This window comes from Delphinus delphis, chromosome 19 (genome assembly GCF_949987515.2).
Source record: "Delphinus delphis chromosome 19, mDelDel1.2, whole genome shotgun sequence".
NCBI lineage: Eukaryota > Metazoa > Chordata > Mammalia > Artiodactyla > Delphinidae > Delphinus > Delphinus delphis.
In genome coordinates this window covers 10,667,539-10,691,820 of record NC_082701.1, presented here as the reverse complement: position 1 = coordinate 10,691,820, position 24,282 = coordinate 10,667,539, and the positions used below count along the sequence as shown (strand labels likewise).

General features: G+C 53.2%; 1 protein-coding gene across 9 annotated transcripts in view; it reads left to right on the top strand.

Moving 5' to 3' along the window:
* RBFOX3 (RNA binding fox-1 homolog 3) overlaps positions 1-24,282 on the top strand; it is a 499,416-nt gene that overhangs the window by 37,866 nt on the left and 437,268 nt on the right. Inside the window, exon 1 of one of the 9 annotated variants that reach the window (XM_059998379.1) lies at positions 10,392-10,821. The exons of 1 other annotated variant lie outside the window; for it this stretch is intronic. The gene's annotated coding sequence lies outside the window, so the exon portion shown is untranslated. Of the gene's footprint in view, positions 1-10,391; positions 10,822-11,277; positions 11,297-22,341; positions 22,361-24,282 lie in introns of those variants that run through there. 7 more of the 9 variants (XM_059998372.1, XM_059998373.1, XM_059998383.1 and 4 more) reach the window with 7 other exon arrangements.

Sequence of the window (24,282 nt, the reverse complement as noted above, 5' to 3'; positions counted from 1 at the left end):
AAGATGCATATAGGGGGCACTGGGTGGAGGCCCTGGTCCAAGGATCTGTGTGCTCTGAGTCATTTATTGCCACTGCTGGGGACAAAACAAGACACCCAGCTTGGCAGAGGGGGTGCTCCCCTGGATGGCCAAGGGACCAGGTCTGCTGGGCAGGGGTGGAAGACCTGCGACCCCAGCGCTGCCACACCTCACAAATATGTGAAAAGTGCCACCTGCCCAGCCCACCTCCCAGCTTCACATGGAGGTTCGATGCTGGATCGAGACAGAAATGTAGTTTTAGTTAGGATGTAGACGGGGCTGAGTGGGGAGGGGAAGGAAGAGTGAGAGTTATGGTCGAGTTTCAGCACTGGCTCTTAGGAGAAATAGGGACATCAACAGGGCATGTGGGCTGAACTGTCCCCCAGATTCACATGTTGAAGCCCTAACCCCCAACACCTCAGGATGTGCCTGTATTCGGGGGCAGGGCCTTTAGAGAGGGCAATTAGGTTAAGCTGAGGTCATGTGGGTGGGTCCTAATCCAACATGACTGGTGTCCTTATGAGAAGAGGAGGTTAGGACACAGACACACAGAGGGACGATCACGTGAGGACACAGGGAGAAGACGTCTGTCCTCAGGCCCAGGAGGCACCACCCTGCCAACACCCTGATCTTGGCCTCCTGGCCTCCAGTGTCTGTTGTTTAGGCTACCAGCCTGTGCTGCTTTGTTTTGGTGGCCCGGGGACACTAACACAGGGCAGGAGTGCAATGTGGGTAGCCCTACCCACAATGGGCGCCTTCTCCAGAGTCAGCTGGAGCTGGAGGGAGGCATCTCCTGTTCTGCTATTGCCTTGGTCAGACAGAGGGCCTTGGAGCTGTGAGTCCGGCTGGTGGTGGTGACTGGCACTGCCTTTGTTGTTGGGGACATGATCAGGTATATTCGTACAGGACTGTGTGTATGGGAGCCCATAGATAACGCAGTGCTCCGAGGTCTCTGGGAGGAAGTATGAAATGAAGCCACAACGTAAAGATGTCTTCTTTGGGGAAGATCTTAAAACAGAGAATGAAATTCAAAATAAGGATGAATTCAAAGACAGCAACAGCTCAGGTTCTAAGAGGCCTGGAACCCACCTACAGTTTTCTCCCCTCTGTCATTTATTCCCCTGCCTCCTTCGGGTGGCTCCCAAGCCATGTCATTACCACACACCCTGTCCTGTAGGATGTAGGTACCATCACATGGGTGCCAGAAGCCACGAGACAGCAGCCAGCACCCCATGGGGGCTGCTTCGCACACAACCATGTGTCCCTCAGCCCTTCCTGCGTACGTGAGCTTTCGGTGACTGAGGGGAGGGCTGTCCTTGGTTTCTAGAGGACATCAATCGGTCACGTCCCAGTGAAGCTGATGTCGTTTCAGTCACACCAACAACTGTCACCTCAGTTCACAGACTCACAAGAAAAAAAGTTTGTAACATTAAACTTATTGCAGTAATTCTTTTGCTGTAGTACATATATCAGCTCATCATGTTGTACACCTCAAACTAATACAGTGTTATATGCCAATTATATCTCAATAGAACTGGAAGAGAAAAAGAAGTTTATGGAAATAGTAAAGGTCTGAGTTTACCATTAAGGTACTCAGTAGATTCCAAACTTTAATGATAAAAGCCATCCAAAGTGATTCAGTGAAGTGTTCTTTCTGATTATGTTAGTTACTGAGATTATTTAATAGCTGTACCCTTAAAATGTACATCCTCACGGCAACCCACCCACTCAGCGGCACGTGGGAGGGTTCTGTGCTCAGTTTCTCGCTGGCTTGGGCCAGGCTCTTCAATTGTGCTTTCAACCTGGGGATTATACAGTCCGAAGGACAGGCTGATATATCAGATGGCAGAATCAACACAAAAGATGACCAATTGGATTAAATTTAACAGAAGTAAGTGAAACCCTCATCCCCACGTTTGGATGTATGCACAGAAACCATGTGGAAGAAGCTGGCTGGACATGAAGCAGCATGTGTTGTAGCGACTGTTAGGACATCTTAGTGGAAACCCCATGTCAGAAGGGGGAGAATTATATGTCCTCTTTGCCGTCTGACTGTGGTGGGGCTGGAGCCAGGACTTGTGCAAAATTCCATGAGATTCAACAGGACAATGACCACAGCAGATTCTGGGTCCACGTTGGGAGGAAGGTTTTCTAGCAGTGCAGGCTCTCCCCTGATGGGGAGACCGTCATGGGAGGTGGGGAGCACCCTGCCATGGTAGTGCCCATGCAGAGCTGGGGATGCTGTGTCTGGGGTGCTGTAAGAGACATTCCCTCGAGAGAGGGACAGGCTGGACCAGGTGATGGCCAATGCCTCCCTGCTCTGAAGCTCATCTTATTTCATTATCAATCCCCCTGGAGTGGATTGAATAATGTCCCCCCAAATTCATGCCCACCCAGAACCTCAGAATGGGACCTTATTTGGAAATAGGGTCTTTGCAGATGCAATTAGTTAAGATGAGGTCGTGCTGGATTAGGGTGGGCCCTCAGTCCAAAGACTGGGGTCCTTATAAGGAAGGGAAGAGGACACAGAGACAAGGCCATGTGGAGACAGAGGCAGAGACTGGAGTGATGCTGCCGCAAGCCGAGGACGCCAAGGACCATTGGCAGTGGCCAGAAGCCAGGAGGGAGGCCTGGCGTGGTTTCTCCCTGGAGCTTCCGAGGCAGCAGGCTGACACCTTGATTTCCAACTTCTGACCTTCAGGACTGTGAGAGAATACATTTCTGTTGTTTAAAGCCCCGGGTTTTGTGTGATGGGAGCCCCAGGAAGCTAACACACCCTTTTGCCTTCGCCCTGGGCAGTCTCTGTGCAGCATCGTAAAAGGGAAGAAGCTCTCTTGGCTTCACCCTTGTTTTAAAGATCTTCAAGTCTAAATGAAAATTCTCGTTATTTTTCATGATGCCGCATCCCCTGCCTTTTCCTTTTAAAAGTATTTTATGCTCATGGCCAACATTGTAACATCCACAAAGATGTTATCGTGATTATGGTTTGAATGGAACTGTAAAAAGAAAGCATGCTCTTCCATCTCGGCCTTGGGAGCACAAAGCCCAGAATGGCGGTGCCTGGGTGCTCCCAGCTCTGCTTCCTCCCTGCTCCTCCACGGGCTCTGGCCGTGCATCCATCTTGCCTTTCTCCTCCTCCTCTGTCTTCAGCCTCTGAACCTGCTTAATTCACCTCTGGCTGAAGGTGATGAAGACTGCTGGATGGAAAATCAGTTAAGATTCAGGCATTTTGCCTACACAGTTCTAAACACCTGTATCTTGGGGAACATGGGGAAACCAGATAGATTTTCCAGCGTGCGTCCAGATGCCTCTCATCCTGCGGACACCCTCGGCCTCTTCTCCGTCCTCCGGAAAATGCCTTTGTCCAGGCAGATGGGCACGTCTTCAGTTCAGGCAGCCTGTGCCTTCCCTCTGTTCATGACCTTGCTCAGATTCGGCTGAGCACATCTACACAACAGGGACAAGAGTGCTACTTCTGTGGAACAAGCTTAGCACAGACCTTCCCACAGGATCGCCTGGGGTTGCCTAGCAATCTGACAGCACTCTGCCTCAGCAGACACACGCCTTGGATGGATTTTTCCTATTTTTAATTTGTTTTCTGGGTGGGTATTATTGTGCAATCGCAGGCAGAGCTCTAAGCCATGGCGTGGGTCCCACTCAAAACAAGGAGATCTGAGAAGATGGGGAAGGACACACCTGCCCCTGAGTGGACCGTGGCATCTGTTCTGGGAGGCTCTTGGCCCTGGCTGTCGCCCCTGATTATGAAAGTTGGACAGTGCCTGGGAACCCTCTGCTGGCTCCCCTCATGCATTTCCCAGGCCTTCTCAGCTCTCCCAAAGCAGCTGGGTTACCAAGCAGCCCAATGACTGAAATGTGTGCAATGTGGGCAAGGGACCCTGAGCTGCCTGGATCTCCCTCTGACATTTCCCAGCCACGTGGGAGGAGAGATGGGACGATCTGCAAGTGGCTCACCCTCCTTTGGAGAAGATAAATGTCAGAACTGAAAGCAACTGGGTACTGATATAGAGCTGCATGCTCTTAAATAAAATATCAAGTCTGGAAGTGTGTGTGTGACATTGCAGATGCACCCACCTGCTCCCCTGCATGTGAAATAAGAGGCACCATGGCAGGGGTGGGGGCAGCGCTGCTGGCAGAGTCGGAGGTTGGGTTCAAGGTCTGGAGTTGCTGCCCATGTGCTGGGAGGCCCCGGCAGTGCACCTGGACATGCTGGCCTCAGTTTTCTCATCTTTCTGGAGTTGCTTCCAGCTCTGAAATGTTGGGATGACGTCTGCGATGGTGAAACCAGGGGAGGGGGTGAGATCATCGAGGAAAATAATGTGAAGGGACTGGCAATGGAGTCTCGGGGGAAAGCTGGCATTTAGGGAGAAGCAGGGGAACCAAATGGAGATGCGGAGGGAGCTGCCTCAGGAGGGAAGAGCAGAGAGAGTGCTGTTATAGAGGATAAGGGAGCAGGTTCTAGAAAGGGAGTGGAGAGCATGCCACCTGCCTTGAAAGATCCAGTGCACGGAGGAGGGCGCACAGGCTAGTTGGTCACCAGGGACCCTGGCAGGGCCATTTCCAAGGGGTTGTTGGAAAGGAGATGGGGACCACTTGTGATAAAGGGAAGGAGACGGGAGGAGAGCAGCTCTAAGGTCTGTTCTTAAAGGATGGGTAAAGACTGACTATGCTTTTAGGCTGGTGGGCTAGAACCCCCCAGAGCAGGGAAGGTGGAAGAGGAGGAAGCCCAAGGGGGCTGGATGGGGGCAGGGGGAGGATTTGAATGGGAAGGAAGCAGGAAGAGGAGATGGACACAGACGGTGGGGGAGAGGGAAGAAAGCTGCTCAAATCTGAGCCCTCCCTTCTCGGCAAAGAAGACAGCGCTGTCTGTCTGTCTGCCAGCAACCAGGGTCCGGAGGACCAGGAGTGGGCAAAGTTTGGGACTGTTACTCAGGTATGAGGGAAGACTGGGAAGCCAGCCCAGCCGCTGCGGCCCCTGCTGAGGCTGGGCGCAGGCTGGGTGCCTCTCCACCAGCTGTGAGTAGAGGTGTGGGCCTGAGCCGGCCAGCCTCCACAGTGTCACTTGTTAATTAATCAGGTTGGTGCCTCTGACCTCCGAGGTTTCATTGGGACCTATATCTCACAAGATCCAGAGAGATACAACCCCTGGAGCCCTAGAGAATATAAGCTTTTTCATGGCTGCCCTGCATTTTGTGCGCAAGAATGTTGATGTGTCGTTTGAATAACAGGTTCCCTCAGGCCCTGTGGGGCTGTCCCTATGGGGAAGTCACTAAGATAGGGGGCACTTCTCCACAGTGTCCTAGCACGGCCTGGACTGTGGCCGAACGGGAAAGCCCAAATACCAACAATGGTGGTGAGGAAATGAAAAAATTTATATATTTATATGTAACATAAATATTGGGGTGTGTCTGTGTGTAGAGAGAGACAGAGAGAGAAAGATCCATTCTTAGCAAGGAGGTTATGACTGCATTGAGTAACCTTCTAATTTACTCTGTTGGATTAAAAGACCAAACAAAGAAGCCCAGCAATGGGTGTAAAGTACACTCTCCAACAGTCCACCAGCTGGTCATGAAAGACTGACAAGGACAAAGAAGGCCCCTTAGATTGTGTTTTCCTCAAACATTTTATTGTTTTATCATCATCTACTTATGTGCAAGGTGATTAATATAGAGAACTAGCCATGGTATCCTTTCTGTTTGTGGCTACTTTGGGTTGCTACTTGTAGATGGAAGAGCCTGGGAGAAGAGAAGAGGAATAGTCTTGGGGTCACAGACTGGCCTCAGCTGCCTGAGAGTTTACTAGAGTCCTTTTTAGGGAGTCAGTGTACCCACTGGCCCTGAAAGGACCATGGCATCTGTTCTAAGAGGCTCTTGGCAAGGCCATGGACATTTCCTGGGGAACTGAGGGCCATCCCCAGCTGGGATGTCTGGCAGGTTGGTGGGGGTGGGGGAATAGACCTATCTGAATTGTCTGTTTCTTAGCTCACTATGGCCATCCTCCTGTTTCTAAGAAAACAAAATAGGACACTTCTGATGGGGAAAATGAGTGTCTTCAGCTTATACAGGTGCCAGTGCATGCAGAGGAGAGCTGGAACTCCATCAGGACCTGGCCCAAGCAGGCCAAGTACAGATAAGAACCTGGCAGGTGCATCTGGCATTAAAAGGGCAGTACAATGTCAGAAGGTATATATTAGTGATGACAACCCTCAGCAGGTCTGTGTACTGGGCAGTTGGATGTGTTGACACCCTGCTCTAATCTGGACAGCCACCCTCCTGTGATCTCCCTTCTCTCCCATCCTGTGGAATTCCCCTCGTCTCTCCCTCTCTTACTGGATCCACTGTTGCATCTATCCCTTGTCATCCTCTTTCAGGCTTTACTCCCTTGTTTTGTTGGAGCACATCCTCTAGTAGCTTCCTGAAAAATGGTACATGGGTGGTAAATTTGTTTGAGACCTTGCACATGCAAACATCTTTATTTTAATCTCACATTAGATTGCTCATTTGGCTAAGTAATGGATTCTAGGCCAGAAAATATTTTCCTTCAGCACTTTGAGGGCACTGCTCCATTATCTATTAGCTTCTGCTGTTGTTGAGACTTCTGAAGCACAGTCTCATTCCTGCTCTTTTCTGTGGAACCTGGAAGCTTGTGGAAACTTTTCTTTCTCTTCAGTGTTTTGCTTTTCATGATAATATGCCTTGATGTGGGTCAATTTCCCACTGTGCTGAGAACTTGAAAACTCATTTCTGGGAAAATTTATTAAATTAAATAACTCTTTCTCTTAGACAGGGTAGAATGGAAGGGAGGGTTCCTTTTGTACAGGTGCTGGGCCCCATGAGCTGGTCATCTAATTCTTTCATCCTTTCTTATTTTTTTCCTCTTTGTCTTTTTGCTTTGCATTCTGGGACATCCCCTCCCTTCTATCTTCCAACCTGTCTGTTGAAGGTTTTTGTTTCCGTTCTCACATGTTTAATTTTCCAGCCCTGTTTTGTTCTCTAGATGTTCTCCTTAAATAGCATCCTGCTCTTGGTTCATAGATGCAATATCTTATCTGCTGTCTTTTAGGATTATTTAAAATAAATTTATCTATTTTATTTATTTTATTTTTGGCTGTGTTGGGTCTTTGTTGCTGCGCGCGGGCTTTCTCTAGTTGCGGTGAGCGGGGGCTGCTCTTCGTTGTGGTGCGCGGGCTTCTCATTGCGGTGGCTTCTCTTGTTGCGGAGCATGGGCTCTAGGCGCGAGGGCTTCAGTAGTTGTGGCTCGTGGCCTCTAGAGCGCAGGCTCAGTAGTTGTGGTGCACGGGCTCAGTTGCTTTGCGGCATGTGGGATCTTCCCAGACCGGGCTCGAACCCGTGTCCCCTGCATTGGCAGGCGGATTCTTAACCACTGAGTCACCAGGGTAGCCCTGTGTTTTAGGATATTAAATGGCTATTTCTCCTCCCTGCCTAATGTCTGTTTCCTCAAAGATGCCCACCCCCTAGGTCCCCACCTGGGTGGCTCTTTCTCTCAAAGGCTTTCCTCAGGTGCCTGGTAATCCTGGGTCGTCTACTCACATTTAGGGGAGGGGACTGCAGAGCTGACTGGAAGGTCTGAGGATTGGGTGGGCTCATCCACTGGGGCTTCTCTCTAGGGAGATTGGCTCAGTGGTCTGCGGGGAAACAGCAAAATTATATCTTTAGGTTTCTCCTAAAATCTACAGGAATAGGAAGAGACTTTTCTAGTCTCTTGCCTGGAGGATGTTTGTGCTATGGGGACTGAGGGGGGGCTTTCAGCCTTCAGAATGCAGGACAGCCCTCTGTCACTGTGCATGAAGTCCCCCAGGCCACAGAGCCCCTGCTACACCCTCCTCCCTAGGAGTACCCTTCCACAGACAGATCACTGCTGCTAGCTGCCTTTCTTGCCTCACAGTTACCTGTCCCACAGCTCTAAGCCTTTGGAGGTTCTGTTTCTCAGCTTTCCCCATGGCAGGGTTAGGACTCAGCTCTGCAAGGCCAAGCACCACTTGCCCATTTGCCTTCCTGCTTCCCACATTTTGTTCATGGTTGTCTTTTCTCTGTTCTCCAGCTCCTTGGGGGTTTGTATCTTTAAAAAAATCTCTTTCAATAGTTTTAGTGGGGTTTTCAGGGGGAGTAAAATTAGCTATGTGTGTTCAGTTGTCATTTTAGGCTCCGAGCTAAATCTCCTTTTGCTTCTATGCTAATCATTATTGCAAAGGACCGTTCCTGGTTCCTTCTTCATGGTCTCACTTTTTTTTTTTAAATGAAGTTTCCAAATCAGAGGTTTGTAAAATTCTTTTCAATGATATCCCAAGATAGAAACCCCCCTGGCTGATCCTAGTACGAGGATATACAGATTGGTCCTGACCCCCTTTTCTGGCCAGATCCCCATTCCACGGCAGCTGGTGCTGGAAGGGCAAATTCCATGGGGCTTGTAACGAGGCTAACCTTGCCAGGGCCTGTCCCTGACAGGGATTCTGATGTGCAGGTCCTGTGGCTGATCCTGCCACAGATGCCAACTTCAATTCACAGGCTCAGGTGTCTGAGCAGACCTACTGCATGCTGAGTGCTGGCTGGGTCTGGTGGAGCTTGGGAACAAGATTTGGTGCTGTCTTCAGAGAGCTCTCCTGGAAGCAAAAGACCTGCCTATAGGGATGACGAGGAGTGGGTGGGCCCAGCCACGAGTTGGAGGCCTGGACCATCTGACAGCAGAGGATGGAGAGAGCCAATTAGGTCTTTTGAGCAGGGATGTGCCGTTTCAAATACGGGGGCTGGGGAAAGTTCAATCAACCAAGCAGCTGCCTTGCTGGTAGACAAGGCATTTATCCAGTGTTTAGCTGTAGGGCCAAGAAGCTAACTCGAAATTGTATAGCATGACTCCCACTGACCAAGAAAGATCAATGACCCAGACAGGCCAAAGGGCCAGAAATTAAAAGCGTTAAGCTCGTAAGCAGACAGTAGCCACTTGTCGTGGATACTGTCTGTCCTTGCTCTGCAGGGAAGGCAGCCAGCAGTGCAGAGCTCTAGGCACGTAGGAACTGAGTTTACGTCCCTCCCTTCACTGTCTCTGAATCCTCCAGGCCCCTAACAAACCCCAGATTCCATGACATGCTTTTTGCCTCACACAGAAAAGCAGGACAGTCAGGTATAAGGAGGAATCTGTTCCAGAAGCAGCATCGAGAAGTAAAAGCAACCTGGCACAGGTTTTTCATTTGCTTTTAGGTTGAGAATGTCTTTGAGGGTGCAGCTCACTTCCATCCCTGCTCTTACCCTCCTCAGTGGTGCTCCAGGCACTGCATCCGCCTGTCTTTTGCATAGAAACAGGAGCAAGTCCCTGCCCAATCCTGTGGTTCTATTTGGGACAGTCAAGGCCCTCCTGCCTGTCTTTGGTGTGACCTCACAGCTCTCCATGGGTATCATCCTGCCAGCCCAGACGGTCCCCATTCCACTGGCCCTTAGCCTCCACTTTCCTTTTGCTCCCCCTCCCTCTCTATCCCAATGATAGACACCGTCTCAGACCCTACATCAGGGTCCCTTCTCCTAGGGTTGGGCAGCTGGGAGTGGGGACAGGGAATGCCTGCTTTTCTGATTTTAGGCAAATCCTTAGCTGACCTCCTACAATGACAGCCCCTCTTCCCCAGCCAAGGTGGAAATGTTTGAATTGGTTTGGTTGGTCAGTCTGGACAAACACCCCAATGGTGACTCTGTGTGGCTGGTCACTCACTCTCGGATTCCTGGGAAGGCAAGACACCGAATTTCAAGCCCCAGTAAGGGGTGGTGTGTGTGTGTGTGTGTGTGTGTGTGTGTGTGTGTGTGTGTGTGTGTGTGTGTGTGTGTCAAACTGGAAGAGGAGGTCAGGCAGTGCAGACCGGCGGCAGAGGTTGGGGGGCATTCACCTCTGCTGACCGAGTCCTATTTATGGGGATCCCCAGTGTTGTCCTTTCTGGGCCAGGGCCAGGGCCAGGGTGGCAGGAGGGTAAGGGTCCTGATTGGGGCTGCCCGGCCTCAGGATCGCCGGAGGGAGGGAGGGGAGACGGGGACCGGGACCGGAGGGCGGCGCTCGCGGGAAACCGGGCAGCTCTGGGGGTCCTCCGCGCCTCGCCCACCTCTCTCGTGCAGGCTCTCCTGGCCCGCGTTTCGGGCCGCAAGGGTGCGTCCGGCCTGCGCTGTCTCCGCCGCGGCCCTCCCCGCCCCGCCGCCCTTCCCGGTCGAGCGGCTGCCCGAGCCCCCTCCCTCACCGCGCGCTGCCGCGCTCCGCCTGGGCAGCCGCCACCGCCGCGTGTTCCTGCTGTCTCCTCTCTCCAGCCGAGCGAGCGAGAGGGGCCGGGGAGAGAGAAAGGGGGAGGAGAGAGGCGAGAGGGAGAGAGAGCGGGAGAGAGAGAGAGGGAGAGAGAGAGGAAGAGAGAGGGAGAGAGAGAGAGGGAGAGAGAGAGAGAGAGAGAGGAGAGAGAGGGAGAGGGAGAGAGAGGGAGAGGGAGAGAGAGAGGAAGAGAGAGAGAGAGAGAGAGAGAGAGAAGGCGGCGAGGGAAGAGCGAGTGAGGAGCTAGCTGCGGGGCTGCTCCGGAGCCGGCGGAGCCTCCTCGGTCAGCGGCCCCGGCCCCGGCCCCCAGCCGCTCGCGTGGTCAGAGGAGACGCGATCGCAGCCGCCGCCGAGCCAGGCCCCGTGCGCTCCTCGCCGCCGGCTCGCCGGTGCCCGCGCGGCCCCGGGACGCCGCTGCCAGCTCGGCGGCCGGGATGCAGCCGGGGCATGGCCGCTGGGCCCCTGTCACCTGCCGCGGGGAGCGCTGAGCCCGTGAGTAGCTGGGTCCTCGCCGCCAGCGCTTCGCCCTGCGGCGGTCATTACATTCGTGTTGAGCGGGGTGGGGGTGGGCACGTCCCAGGGAGGGGCGCACAGGACCCCGCAGGGGGAGGCGGGGCTGGCGGGGGCGCGGGGCTGCAGAGCGCGGCCAGGGACCGACCCGAGGACGCGCGGGGAGGGGTGGCGCCCTCGAGGTCGGGGCTCTCCGTGTCCCTCCTGGGCTCGGGTCGGGGCACGTGGTCCAGCCTACGGCCGGAGGGGCGGTTTTGTGAATGGGAAGGCTCCGGGGTCGGCTCCATGGAGACGCCGGGGAGTCCCGCGCACTGCTTGGCGGCGGCGGCGGCGGCGGTGGTGGCGGCGGCGGCGGCACAATGCCCGGCGCGGGGAACTCCCTGGCGGGGGGAGGCCGAGCGCGAGGAGATCCCGGCCCTGCGGGGTGCGTCCGGGTACGCGGCTGGAGCTCGCGCAGGTGGGAGTGGGGGGACGGTCAGCGATCTCCACGGGATGCATGCGCTTCCCGCTAGGCACCCAGTCCCCGGGACCCCTGCCTGGGTCCTCGAGGAGAATGGTTCACTAGAGGAGTTGATGACCCAAAGGAGTTTGGGGGAGGAAGGGTCTCCCACGGTCTTCTAGAGAGGCCCCGGGCCCTCAGCGCAGCGCTGTGCGCGAGTGTAAAGCGGCAGGGGTCGAGCCGCGCGCAGGGCCCAACAGGGGGCGGACTGAGGGCGCTCCCCGCAAAGTCTCGGGAGCTGCATTAGGGAGGCTCGGGCGTGAACCCAGGCTGCTTCTCCGAGTCTCGGCCGCCCCCAGGGACCGGCGCAGCGCGGCTGGGGAAGCTGGCGCCAAGGCGGCTGGGCACACCCGGCCCAAACTTTCTGCCCCGGAGGCCCCAGAGGCCCCGGAGGCGGCGAGACTCGCCGGGGGGCGTCCGGGGGTCGCCCCCTCGGGAGGGCTGTCTCTCGAGGAACCTAGGGGTGGCACGAGGCCGTAGGTCGCAGCCTCCCTCGGTGCGGAGCCTCCCCAGGCGTGCATCCCCGCATCCCCGCAGGGGGCCCTCTTACAGTACGCGCGGGGACGAGGATGCGGCCCCGGGCGTGGAGGGACAAGGGGACCCCATCCCATTCCAGAGCGGCGCCAGGATGCGGGGTCTTACGTGGGGCAGGAGGGATGTTCCTTGGAGTCCAGGACTGCAGCCCCGCCAGCGGCACGGGGTCCAGGGGGATGAGGAGAAACTCCTTCCTGGCGAAGCTCTCCAGCTTTGGGGAGGGACTAGATTTATTTTTTAATGGTCACTTTAAAAAGAACACCCGCGGTTCTGCTCATGCTGACGCATGAGACATCCCGCGGTGGAAGAAAAGGACAGGGACAGAGGGACCCAGCCCTCCACCCCAGCTGGAGGTGAAGTCGCTTTTCCCGCGCGCCCGGCGGCTAATTTCCTGCTGAAACACCCGCTCGGCGCTGGGACGCCCTGGGCGCACACTAGGAAGCCCAGGGCACTTAGCACCGAGCAGGTACGAAGCTAATAGAGTGGGGTCGCCCGTATGAGGTCTTTAAGGCAGAAACCGGCTTTGGTTTTACTGGTCTGCAAATAATAAAAGTATAAACACTGCGACAGAACCTGTTCATTAAGTGTGCATCGCGGAATTGGGCGGATGTCTTAATTAGGCTGCGTTGTTAACGGGGATATTACACCAATTAAAACCAGACCCTCCAGGTGAGCGAAAATTGTGAAGGGAGAGAGGGAGAAAAGTTGCAGTGAAAGCGCCGCCTGATGAAAGCGGCATGCGGGCAGGTGTGGGCCTCCCTCAGACCGCAAGAGCGCTGGCACCGGGGGGTTTTGGGGGGCGGCAGAAGGGGGCGGCCGGGCGCCTTCTGAGAGCCAGCCTGGCGGGCCCCCTCGGTCCCTGCCTCCACCTTCGGGCTCAGAGCTCCCCTCTGCGCTGAGGATGGAGGCCTTGACCCTCCCCCGAGATTGGAGGCCTCCCTGAATGGGCATGGGGCTCGGGGCTCGCTGGCACACTCCTGAAAGCAACGTTTAACCCCTCATTTCCCAACTGGGAGCTTCTGAGAGGGTAGAGCAGAGAGTGAGGAGAAAACTGGAGAGTGAGGTGGGAAACTCTGAGGGGTTAGGGAGCAGAGGCAGAGCTGAGTGGTGGTACACTGGGCCTGGTGAGACAGCTGCCAGCGAAGGGGAGGGTTTGCCAGGGGCATGTGGGCTGTTTGTCTTGGAGCTGCTGGGGTTTTCTGGCACAAGTTGCCTATTTCCAAGAGCAATTCCCTCCTCCATTAAAAGAGGACTTGAATGATTGCTCTGATTCCCCCCTCCAGGGGCCTGAGCTTTAGAGAGACCTGTGTCCACACTTGGGCCTCGGGTAGCCTCAGGTCACCTGGAGAAGCTGGAGTCCAGGAAAGTCCCTGCAGGCCAGGCTCTGACTATGCTGGGCCTTCACTGCAAATGCCTCTGGTCCAGTGCCCTGGGATAGGAGTTGCAGCTGATCCGGGTGTATTCATGGCCCTTCCGCAGGGACCAGAGGCTGGGCTGGAGGGAAGGCTGCGTCCTGGTAGGCCCCCTGCCACAGGGGATGCAGCTGGCGGCAGCACCAAGGACAGGGCCAGGGCGCGCAGCCTGCCCTGGCCCACTCTCGCCTTTGACATTGTCCTGGGGCCGCTGGGGGCGCTGCTGTGGCTCACCTCACCCTGCTGGGGGGAAGGGTTAGCCCGAGGCCAGCAAAGAGGCAGATTTAAGAAGGAGGCAGGTGGGAGGACTCCTGGGTACTATTCCAGAGTGGACCTTATGTTATGTTCCTGCCACTTACTAAACTTTGAGCATTACCAATGGCTCAAAGAAATAGCATCAGAGAAATGGAGAGAAATTATGGAGTTCTTTAGTATTGGGGAATGAACTAGGCCTGGTATTGGCCATAGAAAATGCCATCCCTGGTTCTGGATCCTTGCTGCCTCTACCCTACAGTCTTCTTTACAGTATCCCCCCACCCCCATTCAACCATGGTCCGAGACCCGTTCGTTCTGTGATGTGTAGAAGTTGGAGGCACCTTGCTCCTAAGGGCAGAGATGCTGGTTGATTTATCCCCATCTCCTCCTGTACACGCAGTGTTATTTGATGCATGCTTGTGGAATTAGGAGTGAAGGAATGTACAAGTGAAGGGAGCTGCTATCCCACCCAGAAGTGTCAGAATGGTGGTGTGTTTGTGGGGGGCAGTATAAGGGGCCTGGAGGAGTCACGCAGGGGGAAACATCTCTGAGCATGGAGCAACAGTGAACATGAAATTGAAATGTTATTTTTCAGCGGTTGTAGTGTGGGGTTTACCTCCTCCAGCCCATCCGTGTGCCTGCAGTTTTTGGTTGGTTGTCTCTCTGTGTTTATTTCCACACTCCTGCTTGATAGTTTGTTATAAAGACAAATGGAACCTGACTCGCAGCTGACATTTGGTGAGGAATTTTTTGTTTTTAAACAAGTGAAGGGGAAAAACCATCCTGAAACTTCCTCCCTTGAGCAGAGATGCTATGCTCCTCCGTGGGCACCTGTCTTTCCCTAAATCCCCACCTGCAGCAGGCCTTTCTTCTGCACGAGATACTGGCTTTATAAACACATCCCATTTGCACCTGCATCTTTTTGATTAGCTGCAATATCTCCCCACATTCTTTTATAAAGCAGCACTTATTTTCACAGGTTCGTGAAACATTCAGACAGCCTAAACATCTTATTTTTTGCTGCCTCTCTGAAGTAGGTTTTCTCTCCGAGCCATCACTGTCTCCTGTTTATTTATAACATTCTGGTTCCATCTCTCTCTCTCTCTCTCTCTCTCACTGTCTGTCTGTGTGTGTGTCTCTCTCCTCCCCTTTCATGTCTTTTTTTCTCCCTATACTTTCTGAGTGGTATGGACACTTGGTATGTGACTTTCTCTTTGAATTACATATGAGAGTTGAGGACAGCTCTCATCTACTAGTTGGATGGGTAGTAATTGAGTACACAGTGAGGTCTTTTTTTTTGTGGAGGATTACAGACAGAAAAATGAGTATCCTTGCTTAAAGAAATACCTTGTGGCAGACTGGTTTGATTTATAAAATGCATGTTTTTAAGTGCAATGCACTTAGTAAATTAGTTTGCTGTCGCAGTTTCTCCAACACATGAGCTGACACCAAAACATGCCTTAGAAGGTGACTTGAGATAATAAAGAGCATAAAAATCTGTTACTTCATTTGAAAGTGTTTCCTTTAGTAGCTTGGGGAAAGCTCACAGTATATGAATTGCATTTTGGAAAGTGCTGCCAGAGTCCAGGTGAAGCAGAACTGAACGCTCTGGCTCAGGAGCCAGGGGAACCACGTGAGCATTGGCCAGCCAGCAGGGCCCTCGGGGCCTGGGAAAGGACTGCCAATTTCATTTTAAATTCTGGGGCCTAAAGATACCCTCACTGTGTGACAGGGACCTCTCCTCTGGATCTAGTCTCTACCTATTCTGTGTAGCTCTGGGCTGGGTCCTACTAATTCCACCCGGGAAGTGGGTTGTAACTCGTTGGCATCAGTTTGTGTTGGATGGGGTGGGGTCTTCAGAGTCTGTGGTTTCCTCTGAGGACCTAGAACAAAGCAGTCCTAGTTGCAAGTTTTTTGGAAGGCTTAATTTGTTTAAAGTCAGAGTGAATTTCCAGCAGAAAAAAGAAGGAGGGAGAGTATACATGTTTTGAGCAGAATTTTACCACAGATTGCTTTGGTTAATGGCTGTCCCGAGAGATTCCTCCCAAGATTCTAGAAGAGCAGAGGCATGCGTGAAGAACTGCCCTGTATCTAGCCATGCCAGCTCCCTCTCAGACCTACTCTTGGTCATCAACTCTGTGTGCCAGGTCTCAGCTGATGCTCAGGGAAGTGGGCCAACCCTTCTGGTCTCTCATAGCCCTGGACTGTGGCTGGAAACCAGGATGAGAGGCAGGTGGTCATGTATGTCTCTTTTGGCCCTTCAAGAAAACAGTCCTACTTGCGGGTGAGGAAACTGCCTGGGGACAGACACTTGCTACCAGCCGGACCCTGCACAGTTTCATCAAGTTCCTTTTGGAGGGCCAGGTGAAATTGTAACACGTGTTTTTTGTATGGAAGAGAAGAGACTCCCATGTGCCTCTATTTCTCCAAGGCATCTTGTCTTATGTCAAAAAATATCTCCCTCCGCCAAATCAAACAAGCAAAAAAGTAACCCAAGCCCACCAAAAAGATCCTCTGTCACAGGGCTGCCATTACAGCTGCGCTGGCATGCACTGCAGAAACCTAGGGACCATTCAGAGCTCTATCTGGGAATAGGTAGAACGTTGCAGCTCTGCTCATCAGTTCTCCTTGTCTGTGACACCAAATGAAACTGAGGGATGGTGATGGCAGGAAAGGTGGCCTTCCAGAGTCTGGGTACTTCCCCTGCACCCTTGAAATTTGCGTCTTTGGGCACCAGGCTGGGCGTCACATCTCAGGGTGGTTTTCTTTTAGGCAAGGATAATGAGAACACAGAGAAGCACATTGTTCTCAGCAATGAAGACTTTTTATGTAAAAATGAGAAGCTCTGTTGAAGCCAAAGAACATAAAGTTTACTTGTATTAAAAAGGTGGGTATAACTTGGAGAAAGATTTAGAGGCACAAACACCTAGGCACATTTAGAAATAATTTCTCACTAAACTTTGACAGTTCAAATCCTTCCTGAATCTAAATGAGAGGTTTCTCTACAGGATTAAAAAGAAAATAGTTCCTAATTTTTCTGGAACTTTTAAGGATTGGGTGCAGGGCAATGCTCCAGAGTCTGTACATAAGAGCCTCTGGGCCCCCTGAAATCAAATCTCCTGCTGGTGACTTCTCCCCCACGCCCACACCTCTTTCTTTTGGCAATAGCAAGCAGGGCTTTTTAACCTTCTGTTTTCATCAAGAGGTGTTAAGATGAATTTTTACTACTTCAGTGAAATCACCGCACACACCGTGGTTTCCCTATGTTTCCCATCACCTTGAGATCCTAGAAGAAAAAGGAAAATCAGAATGATGCTTCAGGCTGGGTCTGCACACAGTTTCCTGTTGGGCCCCACCCTTTCCTGACTTGCCCTCCCATCCTCTCTTCTCCGTGGAGGTCTAGTCTGAATCTTCACTCAGTTAGTTTCCTTGTTAACGGGTGCTGGCTTCCCTGAGATTGTACATCGTGGCCGTTCCTCCTGTCAGCTGATTCTTGTAAGAACCAGCCTTCACCCCTGGGACACACACATTTAGATGCACATTTAAATGGAATGTAACTTCTGGACAAAGCTGTGAGCTGATTACCTTACTCGAGACCCCAAGCCCATTAGGGGAGCAGGGAGCAGTTCTGGCACATGCCTGAGATACAGAGGGAGTCTGTGTGCAGGGGACGTGAGGTGTGAGGCCAGGCTCTGACTTCCTGAGTGGTGGGGCTGACTGCAGCATGCAGTGGGGGAGGGCACGCAGATTTCCCAACCCTGTGGCCTGCGGGCAAGCTCTTGAACTCTTGTTTACTCAGCTGCGAAGAGGGCGATACACACATGTAAAGGAGCTGGCACATAGTAGGCGCACAGCAACTGGTGGTGAGCATGAACCTTCCTCGGTGTCATCTGCCTGGTGGAGGAATGAGCATCTCGTCAGAGTTAAGGAAATGGATTCTGCACTGTTTCCTGTGGCCACAAGGAGATGATGCTGTTTTAAAATGGTTCCAGATAGAGTCGCAGGTGCCAAGATGGAAACAAGTCTCAGCATTTCTGTATAGGTGAGGAGGTCTTTACTTGCTCGGGGGCCTAGGAGGGCCCCCAGGAGGAACCTGGAAGCTCATGTTCTCAGGAACACCACGGCCAGGCAGAAAGATGTGAGTGAGGTCCTGTCTGTGGGGCTGTGGACCCAGGGGTCGCCTTGTCCAGGACATCTGGAGAGTGGAGGGGCTTCTGCCTGCTCGTGGTGTGCCCCATTGATGCGCCATCACGCCCTCCCCATGCCTCCACTCCTGGCAGAATGTCAAAGGACACAGAAGGAGGGGGGAGTGCTGGGCACTTTGCTTTTGCAGGAGTGGCTTTGGATTCTAAGAGGTCGGGGCCCTAGGTCAGTGCCAGCTGGATTTTCCATGAGGAGGAGGAAGAGAAGAATCGTGACGTCCCCTCTCCTCCCAGACTCCTCTGAACCTGTAGATCGCCACCGTGGCACTTTCAGACTCAGTGGTTCTATCCCACCCCTGCCTTCAGCAGGGAGATGTTTTTGGTTCTCAGGGCTCAATGTGTGACAAACCGAAACCCAGTTTTGCAAAACCCATTAGAAATAAACATAAAGTGTGCATGCCTTTCTGGAATATTGACTCTCCCTCATTGAAGGGACCACTGTGATGCCATTAGGCACAGCTGGGGCCCCCGCTGCAGGGACAGGCGAAGTGGAACTAGGGCCCAAGGGCCTTCTTACCCAGGCTTCTCACAGACCGGGGGTGGGGGCCGTGATTCACCGACTTCCCCGCTGTGTCCCCCAGGCTGCTTGTAATGGGACTGATAGTGCCTGCTGCCTACCTCTTAGGGGTGCTGTCTATGAGTACATTAGTCAACTATTTTGAAATGTTCGCAGAAAAGAGAAGTGCTGGAGGAATTTAAGATGAGAATTATTGTTTTCAGTGGTGTAATATTATAATCAACACTCCTAGACAGCCAACGCTGTATTGAGCATTATCATACCAGAAGTCTTTTTGATATGTTGTCAGCTGTGAACCTTTAACTGATGACCAAAGGGAGGGATACAGAAGCCAGAGGATAACCTTTGTTTGATGGGGGACCCCACTGCCCTTATCCTAACCTCGAAAGCCCTGGGATTGGTGTCTGGGACAACTTTACAACAGGACAAAAGGCAGCTTACCAGCATGTCCTTTTTTTTTTCTCATAGATCTCTCCTAGGACAGTTGAGAAGAATGCACACAGAATCTGCATTCTTTTGACCCTTCCAGCACCCCTTGGCCATGACTGGGCTCTCTCCCCAAGGTTGCCTTTGTGTTGGAAAATAAGTGTCCAGCTGTATCCATGCATTGACAGTATTGCAGTGATTAGCACTTGCAGTCCTGACTTGTCTGTGCTTAAGCTTGTAAAATGAATGGTGCATGGGTGCTTTCCCCCATGTAGATGGAAATCCCATTTCAGAAGTTGCACTGTCTGGACAGAACAGATGGGCAAAACCAAAACCAGGTCATAGATATCAGTGCTGACATGTTAAAGTGCAGCTCGCAGTCCTGCCCCTCCCCACAAGGACGTTATTCTTTCCTTGTCAGAAGTCACCACGGAGACTGACTTAGGGAGAGCTAAGCCATCTGCCCCCCTTCCCGTCATGGACACAATAGTATGTTTTGCTCAGATCCTAAGAAGAAAACTCACAAGACCAGACTTGGAAAACTTCCGCCCCCAAGGATAATTTTTCAGAAAGTAATGAACGCTAGAAAATGAGGGCTATAAAGGAAGTCTTTAGGTAATCATAACCATAATGTTCACCACTTTGAAATGCATTAATATAGACTAAAATTACAGAAAATATTAAGTCTTTTGGAGGGGAAAGGAAGCCTGCTTTGGAGCCTGAGGCTGACTTTCTATGTGCCTGTGGCCTACCCCCCACCATCTCTTACAGAGAGGTCCCTGTGCCCCCAGCCGGGACCAGTCACACACAGTGAGGGTTGGATGGAGGATAGTATTTCCTCCCCAGTGGGTTCCTTTCAGGGCTGTGCTGTTTTTCAGCAAAGCAAGGGAATGCTGAGACTCCCCCGGGGTCTGGCCCACTTCATATGAGTCAGGCTGCTTGAGAGCTGGGCCCGGTGAGGCAGGTGTGTAGACACTGGCCCGGGAGGGTGTAGCCCAGGGCACCCTGTGCACACTACCTTCCCGCCGCCTCCCCTTTAAGCTGCAGTGAGGACTCCTCTGCAGTGCCCCGGGTTAGGAGCAGACTGAGCACATGGCCATGCACCATCCCTCTATCCCCCTCCCTGAGCCCACCAGCCTCTTTCTCCTGCTTCTGCTCCCGCTTTCCCACTCCCCTCTTCCACCTTCAAAGCCAGCAGACTGCTCCAGGGGGATGCAAGCGAGGGGCTGGCAACGGCAGGTCAAGCAGTGCTGAGCTCTGAGCAGCTGGGAGGAAAGATTTACGGTTCCTCCCTGCCCTGCTGGATGGACAATTAAAGCCTTGCATGGCTGGAGGAGAGCATGTCGTTAAGAGGCAGGACGGTCAGAATAAATCAGTCACCTCCACTTAGATGGCCGAGCTAGGCTGCTTCCTGGGGCCTTTAGGGCGGGAGCCCCTTGGGTGTGGGTTTGAAGGCTCCAGAATGGACTGTTGAAGGATCTGACATACTCTGAGCTCCATCCGAGGCCAGGGCTGAAGACCCCAGGGTCTCCTCACAGATGGGGGATGTGCTGCAGGGTCTTCTGCAGAAGTTCTGAATAACACATCTGTGTGTTATCTCCTTAGTACCTGGCAGGCGAGAGAGCCACAAACTGGAATGTTTGTGGGTCAGAATGGTGGACCCTAACCTGCTAATAGAGTGTGCGTGCACATGGATATGTGTGCGTGTGTGCACACGTGTGCATGTAGGCATGCGTGTGCATGATGTATGTGTGCATGCACATGTGTGTTGTGTGTGCTCATCTCCTGGACACGCGCAGGCTCCACTTGTGTCTCTAAACCCACACAACCCTCTGCCAGGCTGCCTGGGGCGGGTGTCTGAGCGACAGCCAAGCCCGGCCATCGTCCCTCTTCATTTGTTCTGTGTCTGACTTCAGTGCCTTGGAGACTCTGGCAGTTTCCTCAAGGAAACTTTGTCTTTGTGGAAATGAGATGCCAAGCACTCCCCAGCCCTCCTACTGGCTAATTGATGATGTGATCCCGTGTGGGAGCCTTGTCATTCTTGGAAACGCTCTTTATTTCCTGCGTTTCCCCACCTCCTTCCCCACCCCCTCCCACCTCCCCACTGTGGTCTGCTTTCCCTGGTGGCAGTGGAGCCACTCCACGTGTGCTGCGGGCTGCGGCGTTAGGGGTATTCAGCCAGCCAGCACGCCAGGCCTTTCATTAACTCGGATACTACAATTATGTGCGCTGAAAGGCTGAAAGGGCCATTTAGGATTTTTCTGCTTTAAAAAAAAAATATTCCTTTTTTCACAGCCATCTGCCCAGCCCTTTGGCGCCACAGCTGTGACATGGAACAGTGCGTGGCCCTCAAGCGCTCCTCGACACTCCTGACTCCGACCCTAATAGATGCGTTGGCACAGTGGGCAGCAGGGTAGGCGGGGCCCCACCATTGTTCTGCCCGGAGGTGCTTTGCAGACAATCGGGGCATCGGGCCTGGAGGAGTGTGCTTCCTGCCATGGTGACTTAACTGCTGGCACAGCCAGGGCCACTGAACCAATGGCTATGTGTGTGGCATGTGTGCCCCATCAACACGTGAGCATGTCCCTCAGCATTGAGAGCCTGTTCCTGCTGCCTTCACGGAAAAGGGTCAGTGTCAGGGGTGTGGCTCCCATTTGCCTCCGTGGAGGCCACCTGGGCATTTCCGAGTTTAGGTGGGATGTTGTTTTGTGGGGGAATGTAGTTTACACGACTCATGGTGGCTCTTTGTGCATGCATGTGTGTGAGTGTGTGCACAGCTCTGCATGTAGAGATTAGGTTCTTGTAGGGGATCACCTGACCCTCTCCCTAAATTGGGAGATGTGTGAGTGGTGTCGTGGGACTTGGTTGTGATCCCCAGGGGTATGGATTGACAGTCTCGGGACTCCTGAAGAGGGGGAGGCATGGAGACACGTGTGGGAGGTGCACTGACTCAAGGTCACCCCACGCAGAACAGCCACCCAAGGACAGAACCTGGATATGTGACAGTGGTGCTTGGACGAGATGCGCCGCCCCATTTGAAGGTAATTAGAAGTCTGGAGGCAGCCGCTACTTTGGATGCTGTACCTGAAAAACTCATAAAAGTGTTATTCAGGGACCTTGTTATCTTAAAAAAGAAGGAAAGAACCCAAGCACCAAATAACAACCAGCAACTCACAAACTTATTTTTTTAAACTTCCCTGAAGTTGCCATGGTTACCCACATGCGTGGTTCCTGGCTCTTTTGCTCTAAGTGTAGTGGCTCGGAGCAGGCATTAAACCCTTGGTGCAGGGCCTCCACGGTGTGTCCACCCATCTGAGGAGCCTGTCTGTGCTCCGGCATGGAGGGAAAGAGCTACTGTAGAGATTTTGCAGGACCATAGAATATAATATTCTAATGTAGCACTTCTGAGATACTGGAGACAGAATTTGTCTCCCACGCTAAAATAATTATAGCCGGGAGAACAGAGAAGACATCATTCCAGGTCCTTAACAGTGAGGGGTGTGTGTGTGTGTGTGTGTGTGTGTGTGTGTGTGTGTGCACGCACGCACATGCCTTATTCCCTGGCTGCTTCAAGGAGCACTTACCTGTACCTGGCTATACGTGTAAGGACAGCACAACCTGCGGAGCCCCTACACCTGTCGGCTGCAGAGCATGTGCCCATGCCATGCTATGGGATGTGAGTTTCTGCGGGGGGCCTTGGGGGAGAAAGAAGCCAGACCGAGATTCCTCCTGGCCAGACTTCTTTCTAGTCAGAGAGCGGAGCCCTCGGAACAGGTAGAGGCGCATTCTGCTATCTGCTGGGCTCCGAAGGGAGCCCCCAGGGTACCCATGGTCCAAGCTCTGCCTTTGTTGCTAAAACATCAGCTAAAAAGTGAAGAGACCAGGCTGCGGGCCACCAACTGCCTTGTCACCACCTGCCGTGGGGTCTGGCTACTTTTCTCGCATGGGTGTCTGGCTATTTTTGTGTTGGGGGCCTTGAGGCCTCAGTGACTTGTGGGGTGTCTGCTCCCTGCTTATTGCAGGGTGAAGCTGTTCTCTTTCCCCAGAAAGGCAGGAGCCAACTTGGGCCATGTGGGGGCACTCAGCAAGTGACGGTGGAGGCAGGGACTGACTCTGGGCAGTAAATTCCAGTTTTTGGGGACAGTAGTGACAGGTGAAGGCCTTAGTGCTGGACCATGTGGCCAAGGATGGACAGTGGGGACCCCAGAGGGCCCCCATTTTTGGCCAGAGCTCTGGTTTCCTTCCTTTGAGCCCCGCCGAGAGCAGAAAACCCGCTGCACCTCCATAGGAGGCCTATCTCTCCCCTTCTCCCACAGCTGGTCCTCGCTCATTCCCCAACTGGAGCCAATTCCCCAACTTCATGCCAGTCTCACTATTCCATGGATGGGGTGTGATCTCAGACTCTGGCATTGTGTTTTTGGCCAATTCATGAACCCCTGGTTTAAGGGCAGGTGTTTTCTTGAGGAACCAGGAGCCCTGGTGTCTCCTCATGACGTCCTTCTGTATGTGGAGTGGGCAGTGGGATGCTGAGGCTGGGGGTGACCTGCATTTCTCCTAGAGAATCTTGGGAGTAGTTGGCCAGTGGGTATGGGTAGATGGTGAAGACAAATGGGGAGGTCCTAGATCCTTCCACAAACCTGGGGCAGAGCTGCACCTGTGGCCGGATCTAAGGCGGGTGGGCATTTGGAACTTACTTGCACACCTCACACAAAGGACATGAGAAGCTGTCCTCGGAGGCCCCTCCTCATGGCTTCTTCCAGGCCTGACAGCACCCTGTCTTTCGCAGCACTTTCTGGGAGCGGTAATTAGCACTCCTAAGGAAGAATGAAAACTGATAGATAGATCCTTCTAGGTGTTTGCACACCCGTCTCCTGTATCAGAGTGTAAAGGCTTTGAAAGCAGGGACCCTGTTTTCCCCCAGCGCGTGTAGGCTGCTCCTGTACTCACTGTATGTTTTCAGTCACTGTTTGTGGGGGTTCTGACAGCTGGCTGGGGTGGGGTGGACGTGGGCCTTGTGTCTTGTTAGCCCTCCATCCTGGCTGGGCCGGCTGTGAGGGGCCTGGTGGGTTTCCGTGCCTTGGTCCTTTCTGTCGCTCGAACCCCTGCTGAGTCCTGGTGGTGGGAGGGTTTGCAGGAGGCCTGGGCTTCCTCCCAGGTGTGTTATGGGCACACTCTGTGTCCAGGGGCCTGGAGCGGGGGTGCTGCCAGAGGGACGAGGAACCCGCTGGTCCGTAGGAAAGCCATGTGGTTTCTGGCTCAGAGAAGAAGTGGGCCCAGCTTCTGCCCCTGGGGTTGGCAGCAGTGAGGTGGTGCCCTGTGAGCGTGGTCGGGCTGTGCATCCAGCCATGCTAGCTTCCTTCCCTTCAGTGAACCTTGGACTGTGTGCCACTGTTTTCCCAGAACCAAGGTCAGCTGCCAAAGAGAGCAGAATGCCTCCAAAAGTGGGGGGCGGGTGTGTGTGACTCAGATGTGTCTTTGAGCCCCACTGTTTACTGGGCTTGGAGTGAGGAATAGATGAAAGGGAAGGAACGTTCCTAGGAAGGTGCTGGACTCTTCTAGAAGATGCCAGACTGTTCTGGAAGAGAGCCTGAGACTCCT